This window comes from Lissotriton helveticus, chromosome 4_2, assembly GCF_964261635.1.
Source record: "Lissotriton helveticus chromosome 4_2, aLisHel1.1, whole genome shotgun sequence".
Lineage (NCBI taxonomy): Eukaryota > Metazoa > Chordata > Amphibia > Caudata > Salamandridae > Lissotriton > Lissotriton helveticus.
In genome coordinates, this window is record NC_136064.1 from 49,653,356 (window position 1) to 49,668,312 (window position 14,957).

Sequence of the window (14,957 nt, forward strand, 5' to 3'; positions counted from 1 at the left end):
TCATCAACTGCCATAACTGTCTCCCCTGAGACCTGACCCATAGAATAGAATAGGGCATTCCAGAACCTTCTGGTCTCTTCTGGACCTCCTGAGGTCAGCCTATAAAAGGCGGAATGTTGGGCAACCATTTTGGGATGGTATGGCATGAAGAGGAGAGTTGGAGGACAGGAGTATAGGCGGCTGAAGGAGGAGACTGGTGCACTGTGGGGATTGATAGACCTGCTGGGTCGCGGTCCCTGTTGTTGTGAAACTATCCCTCATCTTCTGACCTGACCCTGTCAAGACGTGGACTCGGGAAAATCCCTACGGCAGAGGTTTCCGGTGGGAATCCTATGTGGAGTCTGAAGGCGAGGACAGTAAGGCACCGCCAGGTGAGGGTGATCGGGGCTGCCTCCTAGATCAGGGCAGGGCCTGAGTGGTAGGGAAGGAAGGAAATCCCTGCTCTTGACAATCACCGGTGTCCGGTTTGACTGAACTCGTGGCTCAGAAGAAGTGTCCCGCCTAAATCCGGCACTTCGGATTAGAGTTTATCAAGAGGTTACTTGCCCCAGAATTGGATCATCTGCCAGCGAGGCGCCGCAGCTCCTTGCCGGGAGTGGTGTCTCGAGCGCTGTGCAGGCCCAGTGTGGTGTAGAGCAGTACCATTAAGGAGGAGCGCCGTCGCGAGGCCGCGCATGCTTGATGCCGGCTTGGGTGGCTCCTGAGGCGCGGACGTGTCCTGTATGCCGCGCAGGTGCAGAGGAGTGCTGAAAGACCTCTCGGCTTGGTAGAGGAGCGGAGCTGAGTAGGTCGGCGGCCGGGCAGGCCGTGTGAGAGGAACGGGCGAAAAGGGAGGAGCGCCGAAGTTCCAGTGTGCCTGCCAAGAGGTCCGATCGCTAACTAAGTAAGCGTCCCGCTTTGGTGAAGCCCCAAAGCTGGATGAATTTCCTTAACACCGGCAGGGTTCTTGGGAAGTGGTGAAGCAGAGACCCTGAAGCTCGAACTAGGCAACGAGGTGAATTCTAGACTTCCTGTCTCCTGACTGGGACAAGACGAATCTTCATTGTAGTAAAAGAGTCCTGAATTCCTGTTTCATTAATGCTGTAGGGATCCTGCCTGCGTTTAATGCCTGTGTGTTCTCTTAAATGACCGGAACAGTTGGGAAAAGGTTACTGGCACTGTCCATGCGGCAGATCCGGCCTATGAGTTAATGTTAGCAGGAATTCATCAACTGACAGAGGGAGTAGGTAATACCTTGATGCAGGATCTCCAGAGTGAAAAGAGAATTGTGGTGATATCTTTAAAGCTAAAGCAGTCATAGTATGAGATAGCCACTGGTATGAGTTAGGTTTAGCCTGTCTGTCTTCAGTTTTCTTCCATTGAACTGTGTGAGGTTTTTATAATCAAAGGAATCAACTGTAGAAACTCTGGTTATTACCTTCAAACTGTCTGTTTAAAATGCCTATGTTTTACTGAGGGAACTGAATAGGCTGGTTTCCTCAAACCACTGCCCACTCTTCATTATCTGTGTAGAACTGTTAGAAATCTGGTGGGTAAAGTTTAGTGCTGAACTCGTATGTAATTGATAAAGGAATTATGATATGACTTTGAAATGTGATAACAAACTCTAAAAGTGAAAAGAAACATAAGGAGAAATAATGGTGTGAAAAAGAAAGAGTGAATCAAACTATTTTTATAAACCAGTCCATATTTTTCCACAAATTTGGTGTAGTGTCGTTTTTGTGTGGAAGTACATTGAGTTACTGCTGGGTGGTGCGCAAACTTTACACGTGTGCTTCTAGGATATGACTGTCTTACCCTAAGCCAGGCTACCCTATGTGACTTGGTAACACTAGGCCCAACAAAATATATATATATATATATATATATATATATATATATATATATATATATATATATATATATATATATATATATATATATATATATATATATATATATATATATATATATACATATATATATATATATATACATATATTATGTATATATATATATATACATATATTTTGTTGGGCCTAGTGTTACCAAGTCACATAGGGTAGCCTGGCTTAGGGTAAGACAGTCATATCCTAGAAGCACACGTGTAAAGTTTGCGCACCACCCAGCAGTAACTCAATGTACTTCCACACAAAAACGACACTACACCAAATTTGTGGAAAAATATGGACTGGTTTATAAAAATAGTTTGATTCACTCTTTCTTTTTCACACCATTATTTCTCCTTATGTATATATATATATATATATATATATATATATATATATATATATATTTATATATGTATATTACCTACTGGCGGTCGCCAGTAGGTATATATAGTTAGGATTTTTTCTCTATGGGATTTTTGAAAATTCTATGTCTAATAACTTTGGCGTTTGTGGACGGAATTGGCTGAAATTTTCAGGAAAATGGCACATTTTGTTTCTGAAAATTTTGGGGGGGTTCGTCAAGGGGGGGCCGAGAAAAAAGGGGGGTCCCAAAACGCGTTTTTCCCATGTTAATTTCCATAGGGCGGTTGGCCTCACTTTTAGCCCGAACGGCTGAATGGATTTGCACGAAACTTGGCAAAATTGTAGGGACTGGTAGCCCGATGTGCCTTTTGTAGGTCTCAATATATGTGCTCCAGTGGATTTTGAGAAATTAACGTTTAAAAAAAGATATATATCTGTAACAGCGGACCGGGCAGCGCTCCAGTACGTGTACTTTTCGCGCAACGGAGCTTTGTGAAGCGAAGCTGATTGGTTCTCCGGCGTCTGTAAACATTCCAAACAGTCCGTAGCGGCCGCCATCTTGTCTCTCGGTAGGATCGAGAGACAAGAGGAGGCCAAAGCGAAGGGGCAAATGACCATAAGGGGGCATAGTAGATTGTCGCTGACCCCCTAGGTTTGATGTGGAGGTTTTAAAAGGGCCCCGCGGGGCAAAAAAAAATAAAATAATAATAATCGAACGGCTGAATGGATTTGCACGAAACTTGGCAAAATTGTAGGGACTGGTAGCCCGATGTGCCTTTGCTAGGTCTCAATATATGTGCTCCAGTGGATTTTGAGAAATTAACGTTCAAAAAAAGATATATATCTGTAACAGCGCTCCGCTTCGCGTACTTTTCGCGTTACGGAGGTTTGCGAAGCTGATTGGTTCTTCGGCGTCTGTAAACATTCCAAACAGTCCGTAGCGGCCGCCATCTTGTCTCTCGGTAGGATCGAGAGACAAGAGGAGGCCAAAGCGAAGGGGCAAATGACCATAAGGGGGCATAGTAGATCGTCCCTGACCCCCTAGGTTTGATGTGGAGGCTTTGAAAGGGTCTCGCAGGGCAAAAAAAAAAAATACAGTTTTTTTAGTTTTTTTGCGTGGAGTGCGCCCGGTTCGCGAACCGGGAAGCGTTCTCGGGAGCGTACTTTCTTGAAAATTAGTGAAAAAAGTTAGAGTAAAATAATAATTGTGAGTGATCAGATGTAGGGTAGCTCTGAGAAGAGCTTTTGGGTTTATGGTACATTTAGGTACTTATAAGTAGGTACCAATGCACAGTCTTAAATTCAGAGTGAAAATTCTGTTGCCCTCATCTGAGAAGTGAACTCCATCTCCTCTGTAGATATCTTGCATGTAGTAACGCAAGTTATTGTTGTACAGGGAGCCCATTCCATGGTCTCTCATGTAAGCTGAAACAGATTTGTTTACATGCTTCCTCGATTTCTCAATTTGTGGACAAAATTGGTTCGACCACCTCCATTTTTGTCTTTGGCATATATTTGAATATACCAAGGCAGTCTGAGGAAAAAGTGCCATCAATTGCTCAAAGGTGTCCTTTAAAAGCATTTCCAGACCTACCCCAGTCAAAGTGCCCAAATCATTACCTCCACAGTGCACAATTAACAGGTCAGGTTTTGGCAAATGCATAAAGGTTTTCACCAATGGTATCAATTGGTGACATTTTAATCCTCTGTGGCCAAACCACTTAATTTCCACATCTTGTAAATTGAGGTTAGGTAAATTCCTGTTTTCAGCGTACCTTTGAGCCCAATAGATATAACTATGTCCAACAATCCAGACAGAAAACATGGCGAGAGAAGGTTCTCCTGCAGTCAGATGAAGTGTGGCAATGAAATGGCAGTTGAAAAAATGAGAGTGTAAAATGAAAAAACTGAGGAGTTTCTGTGTTAATGAAGCAGTAAGAGTGATTGGTGGATTTTGATTGCTGAAAACAGAAAGTTAGTGTGCATGGATGAGTTCGTTGAAAGATGTATTTTGAGTGGCGAAGAAAAAATCATTAAATGAAAGAATGCTCTGGATATGCAGGTGCACTGAGAGTTCAGAGTTCAATTGCAACATTGTTGTGTGAACTTGGAAATACCAGAGGTCTTGCAAGAGGTGGTTGCTATGCAGAAAAAGCAGAGAGGGGGCAGAGGGGGGAAGGGTTTTGCTTTGAAAAAAAGTGAGGGAAGAGTTTTGATTGGGTGACATGAGAGATATGTGTGAGGAATTACAGCATTTCTGTGCTTTTGATAGCTGCAGACTCTGGAGTGCATACCTTTTGCTCTGCTGAAGACAAATTGGTGTGTTTCTGAGACTGTTTTGAAACTCAAAGTATTTGCTAAGGTGAGAAAAGATTTCTTTAATTTAGATAGAAAATAGTGTGCTTTAAGGAGAAAATTATGAAGAAAGTTGTGTTTTTCAAATGTTGCTTTGTCTCAAGTGTTTTACAAATAGATTTTGTTTCTTTGAGAAATTGTAATTGGAGAAAATGTGAAGTATTAGTACTGACAGGGCTTTTATGTGCATAGGAGCTGTGGAGTGTTTTCAAATTATGACTTGTAAATCGTTTTTGAGAAAAAGCAATGGTTTTAATATTGATGAGAAGGACATAATGGTGTCTGCTTCTTTATAAGGTAATTGAGAGTCTCTGATGTTATTTTTCCCATTTCAACGTAAGAAGTTTGTCTGTGGAGCAAATTGCTTGTAAATATGCTCCCACCTGTGCATGGCAAATTTAGATTTTGAATGTTTGCGTTACATAGGCATGTTAAAGGTGACTGAAACATGCTGCAAAGGCAATCAAAAAACGCTTTTATGTGTCTTAAGGACATTTTAAGTCATTTCCCCATGTGCAGTGTTTTCAAATTATGAGTTGAAAATCGTTTTTGAGGTAAAGGAATGTTTTCAAAATTTATGTGCGCCATATGACCCCAAATTTCTTTTTCAGGGGTGCAGCAGGGTGTTCTTGAGACACCCCTGCACCCTCGGAAAAATTCGTAATTTGCGATGAGGTAATTGCTAATCGCAAATTGCACCTTCATTCCTATGGGCCTCCTGCTGCATGGAAATGAATGGGTAATTTGTAATTAGCAAATAGGTCATCGCAAACTAGGAATGGTAAAGAATCGCTATTTATTCCTTAAAGTTCGCTATTTAGGAAATGCAAAAAACTTTGATGATACATATGGCGGTTCATCTCTAACAAGATAAGAAGCATAGGGATAGATTTATGATGACTGGCGCATCACCAGGGATGTGTTAGTCATTCTGTGCCGCTGTTCCGTCACCTATGGTGTGCTGCATTTACAATGCGGCGCATCATGGGGCAAAAACAGCACAGATGCGTGACGTATCTGTGCCGTAAAGGTGGCGCATTGCTGGAGTTGTATCGCAAGTGTGATGAAGCTCCAGCAAGGCTCAGGGGTGCCCCTGTCGCAGGGTTTCTGTTCTCACACAGAACTGTGGACAGAGGATTGGAACCTCGGCGAATTAGGGTGTCCCAAAACTCACCTTAGTAATCAAAACCCCTTAGCAAGCTAGGTACAGTGTCACATTGGATATAACAAACTCTCAATGTTTAGACAATCCAGAATATGAACTTATAGTACCTCAGGATACGTGGAACTCATGAACAGTCGGTCGTTATATATTTCTTAGAAACCAGAACATGGAGTTAAGAAGAACACATGTGTATTTGAAATGTTTATTTACTAATGCCGTCTTCTCAGGCGTAGTATCTTAGATTATACAAGTACACATATTATCAGTAGCAAAATTACCAGCATAGTTAGTAGTACATAAAAAGCGAATGGTGACAGTATGTTAACATGCTGTAAATGAATAAGAGTTAGCAACACTTATAAGCAGCCGCGGGCCGTGGAGGGAGTTACGGTGGGGCAGGGAGGCGGGGAGGGGGAGGGGCAGGGTGAAGAGGGCTCCACCCTGCCCCTCCCCCTCCCCACCTCCCTGCCCCACCGTAACTCCCTCCACGGCCCGCGGCTGCTTATATCTCACCCTCCCTAATACCCATAATATATTATTTGCTAAGAAGGTCTCTTTGTGTTGGTTTAGGGCGTGCCGATACTTTAGTGTCTTAGATTTGAAGGAATCACATCAGCATACACCAGCTCTCTCTTCATGTGAACCGCATCAAGTGTTGTGTATGTGTGTTCGGCAAAGCAATATAAAACCCGCCTCATGCCCAGAATTGGCAGAAGCTGCACTTATGTTATGAGTATGAAGTCGTGGAGATCAGACCTCATAACAATTCTGTATCGTGTTGTTCTTGAAACTTCAGCACTCGCTGTACAGATATAGTTTAACAAGTAAAGCAGATAGTAGAGCAATAACATATTATTGTCATGTAAATCACGATGAACTATTAGGTTGAAAGCTAAAGCAACAACTAAGTGTCGTGTGCAGAAGTTGCAAAAAAGGAAAAAATGGCGTTTAAACCGGTAATGAGTCCATGCTAACTTAACACGGTGTAAAGATATCCAGGACCTAGATGACACCTCCCCATGATCCGGAAACAAACTGAATAAGATAATAGAAGTGCCATCTCATGAGAGCAGATTGCAAGTTTATATGTGGACGGTCCGCAAGGTAAAACATTAAAAACTAGGAAAATTTAATGCTAAAGAAAAATAAAACAGCCAAGTACTTTATCGAGTCTTAAGCCAATAGGCAAGCTAAATAATAAAAACTTGACAAATAAGTCAATGAATTGTCAATGAAATGCTAGTACTCAGCATATCAAACATGAAAAAGGTCTATGACATAACTGTGTATGCAAAATAAGCTGCAACAGCCTCCAATAGGAAGTCACCGTCTTCATCCGAAAAGAGTTCAGCCATCCAATTTAAAAGCGGAAAAGAACATAGGTGCTCTCCCAGCACCGGATCCTCTATCAACATCAGAGGACAGCTCGGTGGGTTTTCAAGAAAGCTCTGTTCCAAGAAAGACTGTGTTGCCGCCAGTAAATTCCAGGGACCAATTAGTCCATGCATCAATGCCACAGCCATAATCCTTTCGCCAGGACAAACCAACTCGTGAGTAATGATAGGAGTCATCAGCTGATTAAAGTCGACGTCAGGAGAAACCGGTCCGCAGAGACACAAATCAATGGCCCAATCGAAATCACAGGTCAGGCAGTGAAATACAGGCTGGACACAGGTGAAGTAGGAGAATCGAAAAGATAATCCATATGCCGTGCTTAATATCGCCAACGGCATTGTGCCATAATATTCTAGCATGTTATTGCGGAACAGTGTCAGCAGCTGCAGGGCGGGAGCTTGCACAGGAGGGACATCCATATTTAAAAATGTAAAAAAGCACAAGAGCGTCCGCTGGTAATGCAAGTAAAAATGGGAATCCAAGAAGCAGAGTGGAAAAAATAGAATGAAAGAAAGCAGGGATGACTCCAAAGATTTTCTCAAATGAAGTCACGAGACCACTGGTAACAACTTTAAAAAAGTGCGCCAGGCCCTTTGTGGAGGACGCGTTAGAGATAGTCCGAACCATCTTGCTGAAATGGAAAGGCGAATCTGTATTTAAAAGGGTCTGCACCTCTGTACGGGTGTTCGCTATGTGAAGCACGAAAGTTTCACGGGCCGAAGTCAAGGCCACCTCTCTCTGAGACAAAAGAGCTCTTATTCTTGTCATGCCGTTGAAATGTGCTCCCAAGGTTGGTATTTGTGGCCAGATTGAAAACTCCCTATGTTCATGTGTGGGAGGAAATAGAACATTTCTGCAGCAAATAACCCGTTCATTTACTGTTACGATAAAATGAATACTTTTAATTAACCCAGAACAATCTTCATTATTGAGCATCAAATAACTACCATTTTCCAAGAACTTGAACGTGGGGATGATAGCAGGAACTGGTGTGCCTTGCAACACGCAAGCCATATTTGGTCGGTGTTTGTTGCATGAACCGTGTAACTGTATGTGCCTACACATTAGTGAATGATCTGGCGTCTCAGTGCATTCCTCTCCATTCAGATAAACTTCTTGATCATCTTTGAAAATCTGTATGTGTATGGAAGCGACCAGACCTCATGAAGAAAACCACTACCTAAAGGTTAATAACGACCTATTGATATATATTTCATACAATTTGAAAACTTATATAAAGCAAAAGGCAGCGTTATTAAACCGTGGATAAGGCACGTTGCCAAAGCAGTCAACCTTTTGGATTTATACTGGAAATGTTAAAGGAAGAATTACGGAGTAGGGCCTGTAAATCTTTAATGGACAACGAGTAAAATTACTCCAACCATCATATTCCTCTAACTCCGGGATAGTAGGGGTGTTTAATTTTTTAGAAGTAGCCAATCCAAAGCATTTGGTCTGGGAAATTGTTTCATTCACAAACAACATATGATTTGGGATGAGACATGCACGGTGGAAAGCCTCAGTGCCTTGTACCTGCCAGGTTCGTGAACCCCAAACTGATGTAGATCCTGGATATTTTTACTCTGTGTTACGTTAGCATGGGCTCATTACTGGTTTAAACGCCATTTTTCCTTTTTTGTAACTTCTGCACACGACACTTAGTTGTTGCTTTAGCTTTCAGCCTACCTGCGTCAAGATCTATGCCTGCTTCAAGCAGGTGCAGGGTTTTGATGTAGCTTTGTCCTATCTGATTGTAAATGCGGCACACTGTGGGTGGCAGAGCAGCGGTGCACGTTAACTGGTGCATCCCTGGGGATGTGCTAGTTAATATAAATCTGCCCCTTTACATTTAATTATGTGCAGGGGACACAGAGTAGGTGAGGTTTATCCAAGGTTAAGAAGAGATGAGTCCTGTTCAGTGAAAAATTGGAGATAGGCTTCAGTATATTATATACTTAAGTAGTGTGTTAAGTTTTTGATGACTGTTATTAATTTACTGTTGGGTAATAGTGGTTAATAAAAATTTTTATTATATTTTACCACAGATTCAACTGCAGATTATTTCAAGATTTTAGGATGCCAAGCAAAGAAAGAGTGAGAAAGGCTGCAAAACGTCAAAGACAGCAGGACCATGGAATAATGCAGCAGTCCTCTAACAAAAAGATTTGTCAAGTCACCAAGAAAGCACCGGGTAAGAGTCCAAAAACAGTCATAAGAAATATGTCTAGTAAAAAAAATATTACTACAGAAAATGTTTCAGTCCAGAAAAGGAGAAACAATTCAAATGGTAAGGAAAGGCCAATGAGAAATGTTACTGCTAGAGTAAGAGATAACTCTATGCATGAAAGTAGAAGGAAACAACAGTTTAGGGACATTCGTAAACGAATGTTCCGCAACAGGATAATTGGGAATTTGTTAAAAAATATTAAGAAAGGTCAACAGAAAGTGGTTTTTTATAAGAGAAAAAAAATAGTTGAGAAAGTTATTGATCAGGCATTTGAAATTAAACGTCAGTTATTTATTTTGACAATCAATAGAATTAGGAAGCTAAACAAGGTAATTTATGATTTCAAAAGAAATAGTAGATGGAAGAGAATAGTTAATCGTAGTAATTTTTGTGAAGTTTTTTCTGGAGAATGGATGCATAGTTCAAGCTCTGAGGCATTTTTTAATGAGGAGAGTTATTTCCAGGATAATGATTTGGTGCATGCAGTTGACACCAGTGGTCGAGCTTATGAAGTGAAAGATGGTTGTCCAGTTGAAAAAGAAAAAGTTGTGAGAACAGAGATAGAAGAGGTGTTAGGTAATGAGGTTTTAGGGAGACGTCCTAAGGGTCCTGTGTACACCTGGAAGTGTAGTAGTATTTGCAGTGTACGACAGGATTCCATCAATTTGCTTTGTGATTTTATACGGTCATTTAATAAGAAAAGTTTGAAGCAGAAAATGAAGTTGTTGCAAGAATTAGATCCTTGCAGAGTGAGAGAAGTGATAGGTTTGCATGGTCATTCACTGGCTTGTCTTTCCAGGAGAGTATGCCAGAGTGTTTTTCATCATTTCAGGATGCTAGCAGTGCATCATAATAAAGTGAGGAAATTAGTTAGAATGTTGTATTATGCTAAGAGTCCAGCAATTATGCTTAAACAATTATGCGCTGCTCTTTTGCATGGTTCTGAAATAGATGTGAAGAATATATGTGAAGAAATTGAGTTTTGTTACTTTGGAAGTAAAGAGGAGAATGTTGAAATTGACCAAGAAGAAGAGAGTAATGTGGAAGATAGTGTACAGGTTTCCAGTACAGATAATTTCCAGAGGGAAATTGCGACGTTTGAGGTGAAATCAAGTGAGAGGCCAAATTTCACTTGTGTGTGTTGTCGACGCACTTATTATAAGAATCAGACTAAGTTAGTGGATTTATATGGAAAAAGTGAAAGGGAAAATAATAGTGAATGGAAGGATTTTACAACATACTTGATGGTAGAAAATTGTTTTGATTTGGGATTGGATCAACGTGTGTGTACTTATTGTTGTAACAAATTAAATCAAAACCAGATGCCTGCTAGAGCAGTTCATAATAATCTGGAATTGGTTGAGATTCCTTCTGAATTGAAGGATTTAAATACTTATGAATCTATTTTGATTCAAAGTATCCATCCCTTTCAGGCTATTGTAAGAATGGAGCCAAAGACAGGGAAATTGCCTCCATCAGATTTACAGAGAGGATTAAAGGGAAGAGTTGTTTATTTGCCTCTAGATTTGAAGAAAAACATTAACACAATTGGAGTAGAAAAAGTGGAAGAGGAACCTCTTGTTATCTTAGTTAATGGGGTTCCGACAAAGAATAAGAAAATATGGCAAGATTTAGTAGATGTTAGGAAAGTTAAAAGGGCAACATTGTATTTGAAAAAATATAATAAATACTATAAAAATGTATATGTTGCAGAAGAGGAAGTAAGTGAGGAAGAGGATAGCGATTTGTGTGCTGGTCAAATTGAGAAAGTAGAACCCTGTACTAGTGAAGAAATATATGAACATTATAGTGTTCATCCTTTGCATTCCAAGGAAGTCATGGGGAATGCTATTGAGTTGTTTCAAATGAAACAAGCGAAAGGGAGTCCCATTAGTGTTTGGGAGGAAAGTTTGGAAGCTCGGTGTTTCCCACAGCTTTTTCCAACAGGTCAGGGAGGAAGATATGATGAGCGACCTCATCAAATTCCTGCTTCTGAATACCGAACTTTGCGATTATATGCAGGAGATCCTAGGTTTCAACAATGCATTCCTTATTTGTTTCATCTCCTGTTTGAAAGCGATCTGTCTGGACTGTCATATGCAGTGAACCACATCTTGAAAAGTGGTATACACATGCAAAACATCTCGGCAAGTGACTTTATGGATAAAGTCAATGTCCAAGACAGTATTTTGGATTCTCACCTGATTAATCTCATGGCGTGTCAGCGTGGTACTAATGAGTACTGGTACCGTCGTCATGGTGATTTAAAATGTATGCTGAGGAACTTAGGAACTCCCACATGGTTCCTCACTTTGAGCTGTGCTGAGTATGGCTGGGAAGACTTACTTGAATTTCTACGAGAGGCAAATGCTAACGTAGAAAACATCGAATTCAAGACACCCGGAGAACTGTGCTCTTTGGATCCAGTCAATGTATGTAGGTACTTCAATCATAGATTTGAAGGTATGATGTCTTTCATCATGAATAAGAAGAATCCACCTCTTGGAGAGGTGTTGGATTTCTTCTGGAGGAAGGAGTACCAAGCAAGAGGTGCTCCTCATATACATATGTTGCTGTGGATCAAGGATGCACCTAAATTTGGAACGGATGCAGAAGACTCAGTGATGAGTTTCATAGAACAGTATTCTACGTGTGCTGTTCCAAACGCAAAGGAGAAAAAAAGCCTAAGAGAAAAAGTTCTACGTTTCCAAAGTCATCGATGTGGAAAGTACTGTCGTCGTAAATTCCCGAACAAAGACAAGTTCTACACCAAATGTCGTTTCGGCTTTCCATGACCGGTGATTTCTAAAGGAAGAGTGAACAGTTTGATGTCTTCGCTGCGACATAATGTGATGAAGAAATCACCTAAAAACACATACAATTTGAAGAGGAACGAAGAGTCTAAGTACATCAACGACTACAACCCGGTGATTTTGTCCATGTGGAATGCTAACATGGATATACAGTTTGTGGCTGATAACTGTATGGCTGTGGCTCGGTATGTGACATCTTACATCACCAAAAAAGAGAAGACAGAATTGAAGGATATGTGGGAGGACATTTCCCATGAAAAGAGCCTCAGCAAGAAGTTGTACAGTTTCAGTCTGAAGATGTTGTCGCATCGAGAAATCGGAGCTTACGAATGTTCTGACCGGTTGTCTTCAGCAAGTCTCTATGCCAAGTCCAGGAGTATCGTTTGGGCGAGTGTTGGTCTTGCTGCAACGCGTAATCGAGTTCTGAAACCTGTGCGAGAAATTGAGTATTTGGCGGAAAAGGAGCCAAACAGTACCGACATTTTGAAGAGCAACATGTTGGATACATATTATCCAAATCGAAGCAGTCACCTCGAGAATGTTTGTCTGTATGAGGTTCTGCAAAATTACATATTCAAGAGGAACATCAAAGAAGATACTGAGAAAGGAGTGTATGCTGTAATAGGAAGTGAGGGATGTCTGGTCAAGCAAAGAAAATGCCACTTGATAAACCATCGAAAATTGAGTGGCGAATCTCCTGAAAAAAAGGAGTTTTTCTATTTAGCACTTTTGCAACTTTTTAAGCCTTGGCGTGCAGAAGAGGAACTGCTTGGAGATTTCCTTTGTTACGAAGACTCATTCAATGCTGCCAAGGAGACCATAGAATGTCCTGCTTTTCCCAAATATGTAGAAATGTTGAATGTGGAAATTGAGCAGGAAGCAACGATTGCAGCCGAGATTGCCAGAGACAGTTCTCAGGACAGTCAGAGTTCTGCTTCATTGAGTCAGGATCCACTAGGAGGACCTCTTATCGAAAATGAAGCTGCCACTGCTATGAATGAAGTGGAAAGAGCCATGGCACATGCTCAGGAGGATGCGGTTAACTTAGAAGAGTTGGAAAGACAACTCAACGTTGAGCAGATGAAAATATATGACGAACTTACCATGCAAATTGATCATGGTTTAAGTCATGACAAGAAAGAGTGCTCATGTACGTCGTTGAAGCCTGTCCGACTGTACGTGAGTGGAGAAGCGGGAACTGGAAAAAGTTTCCTTATTAAAGCAATTTCATGTTATTTGCAGGAAAGGACAGAGTCATCGCTGTCTTGTGTTGTCACCGCTCCAACTGGACTGGCAGCACATAACATTAAAGGGATTACTTTACATCGTTTACTGATGCTGCCAGTGGAGCATGACAACAAATTAGAATATCACAAGCTATCTGGAGATGCTTGTTTTGAAGTTTCAAGAGTCTTGAGAAAAATGAAACTTCTTATCATTGACGAAGTAAGCATGGTTTCCAATGTCATGCTTGCCTTTGTGCATTTGAGAATGCAAGAAGTTCTCAAAACAGAGTATGATGTGTTATTTGGTGGCAAACACATCATTGTTTTCGGAGATCTTCTGCAGCTGACACCAGTGAAAGGGCAACCTGTGTTCAAAATGCTCACGCATGAAGATACCAGGAAGTGCTTAGGGAGCATTGGCAACGTCAATATATGGTTAAACTTCAATTATGCTGAACTGCATGAAAATATGCGTCAGGCAAAGGATGAAGTTTACAAGACTATTCTACAAGATGTTAGAATTGGAAAAGTGACCGAGCATGGGAAAGAAGCTTTACATGCACGATTACTGACAAAATTATATCCAGACGAAGATGTTGTGCCTGAGAATATTTTTCAGAAAGTTACTGAGAAAAAATCTGGAATATGTTTGATGCCAACTCTTGCAGAATGTGCCAAATTCAACAACAAAATGTTGCATTTAGAAAAGCAAGAGATTGTGAAACTGGAAGCTATTGACAGAGTAGAGCATATGGGATCAACAATTATTTTGTCTGAGAATCTGAAAACAAAATTGGATTCATTAGAGAAGAGTATATCTAAAACTGCGGGTTTTGAAAAGACTCTGAATGTGTGCTTGAACTGCCGTATAATTTTAAGAAGGAATTTACATGTTGAAAGAGGTCTGGTAAATGGATCAATGGGTAATGTTGTTGATTTTGTGAAATACAGAAATAGAGATGGAATTGAATTTTTAAAAATTAAATTTGATGGCATTGAGGAAGTACAGCTAATTGCTCGTTGTTCTGCTAGATTTTTGCTTGTAAAAGACTTATATGTTCGTCGTAAGCAGTTTCCTGTTTGCTTGGCATATGCGGTGACAATCCATAAATCGCAAGGTTTAAGTGTAGACTGTGCATTGGTGAATATTGGCAGTTCTGTGTTCAAGGAGGGTATGGCATATGTGGCATTGTCACGAGTTAGGACTTTATCGGGATTGTACTTGATCGAGTGTGATGTCACAAACATTTGTGCGGATCTAGATTGTGTTAAGGAATACAATAGGTTGAGAAGAGAGTATGCGCCACATTTGCCTCAGTATCCTTTGTTTGAGAAACGTGTGGTAGGCCGGAAACGAAGAAATGTGACCAATACTGGGGAGGTTGTAGCAAAAAGACGAAAAGTCGATGAACCTGAAATTATAAGCAGAAACAAAAAGGATTCTGTTGAAGATGTTGTTGGTTTTCAATTTGAAAACAGTTCTGGTGTCAACTGCTATGCTAATGTAGTGGTTAATGTTTTGTTTTCTCTAGAAAATGTAAA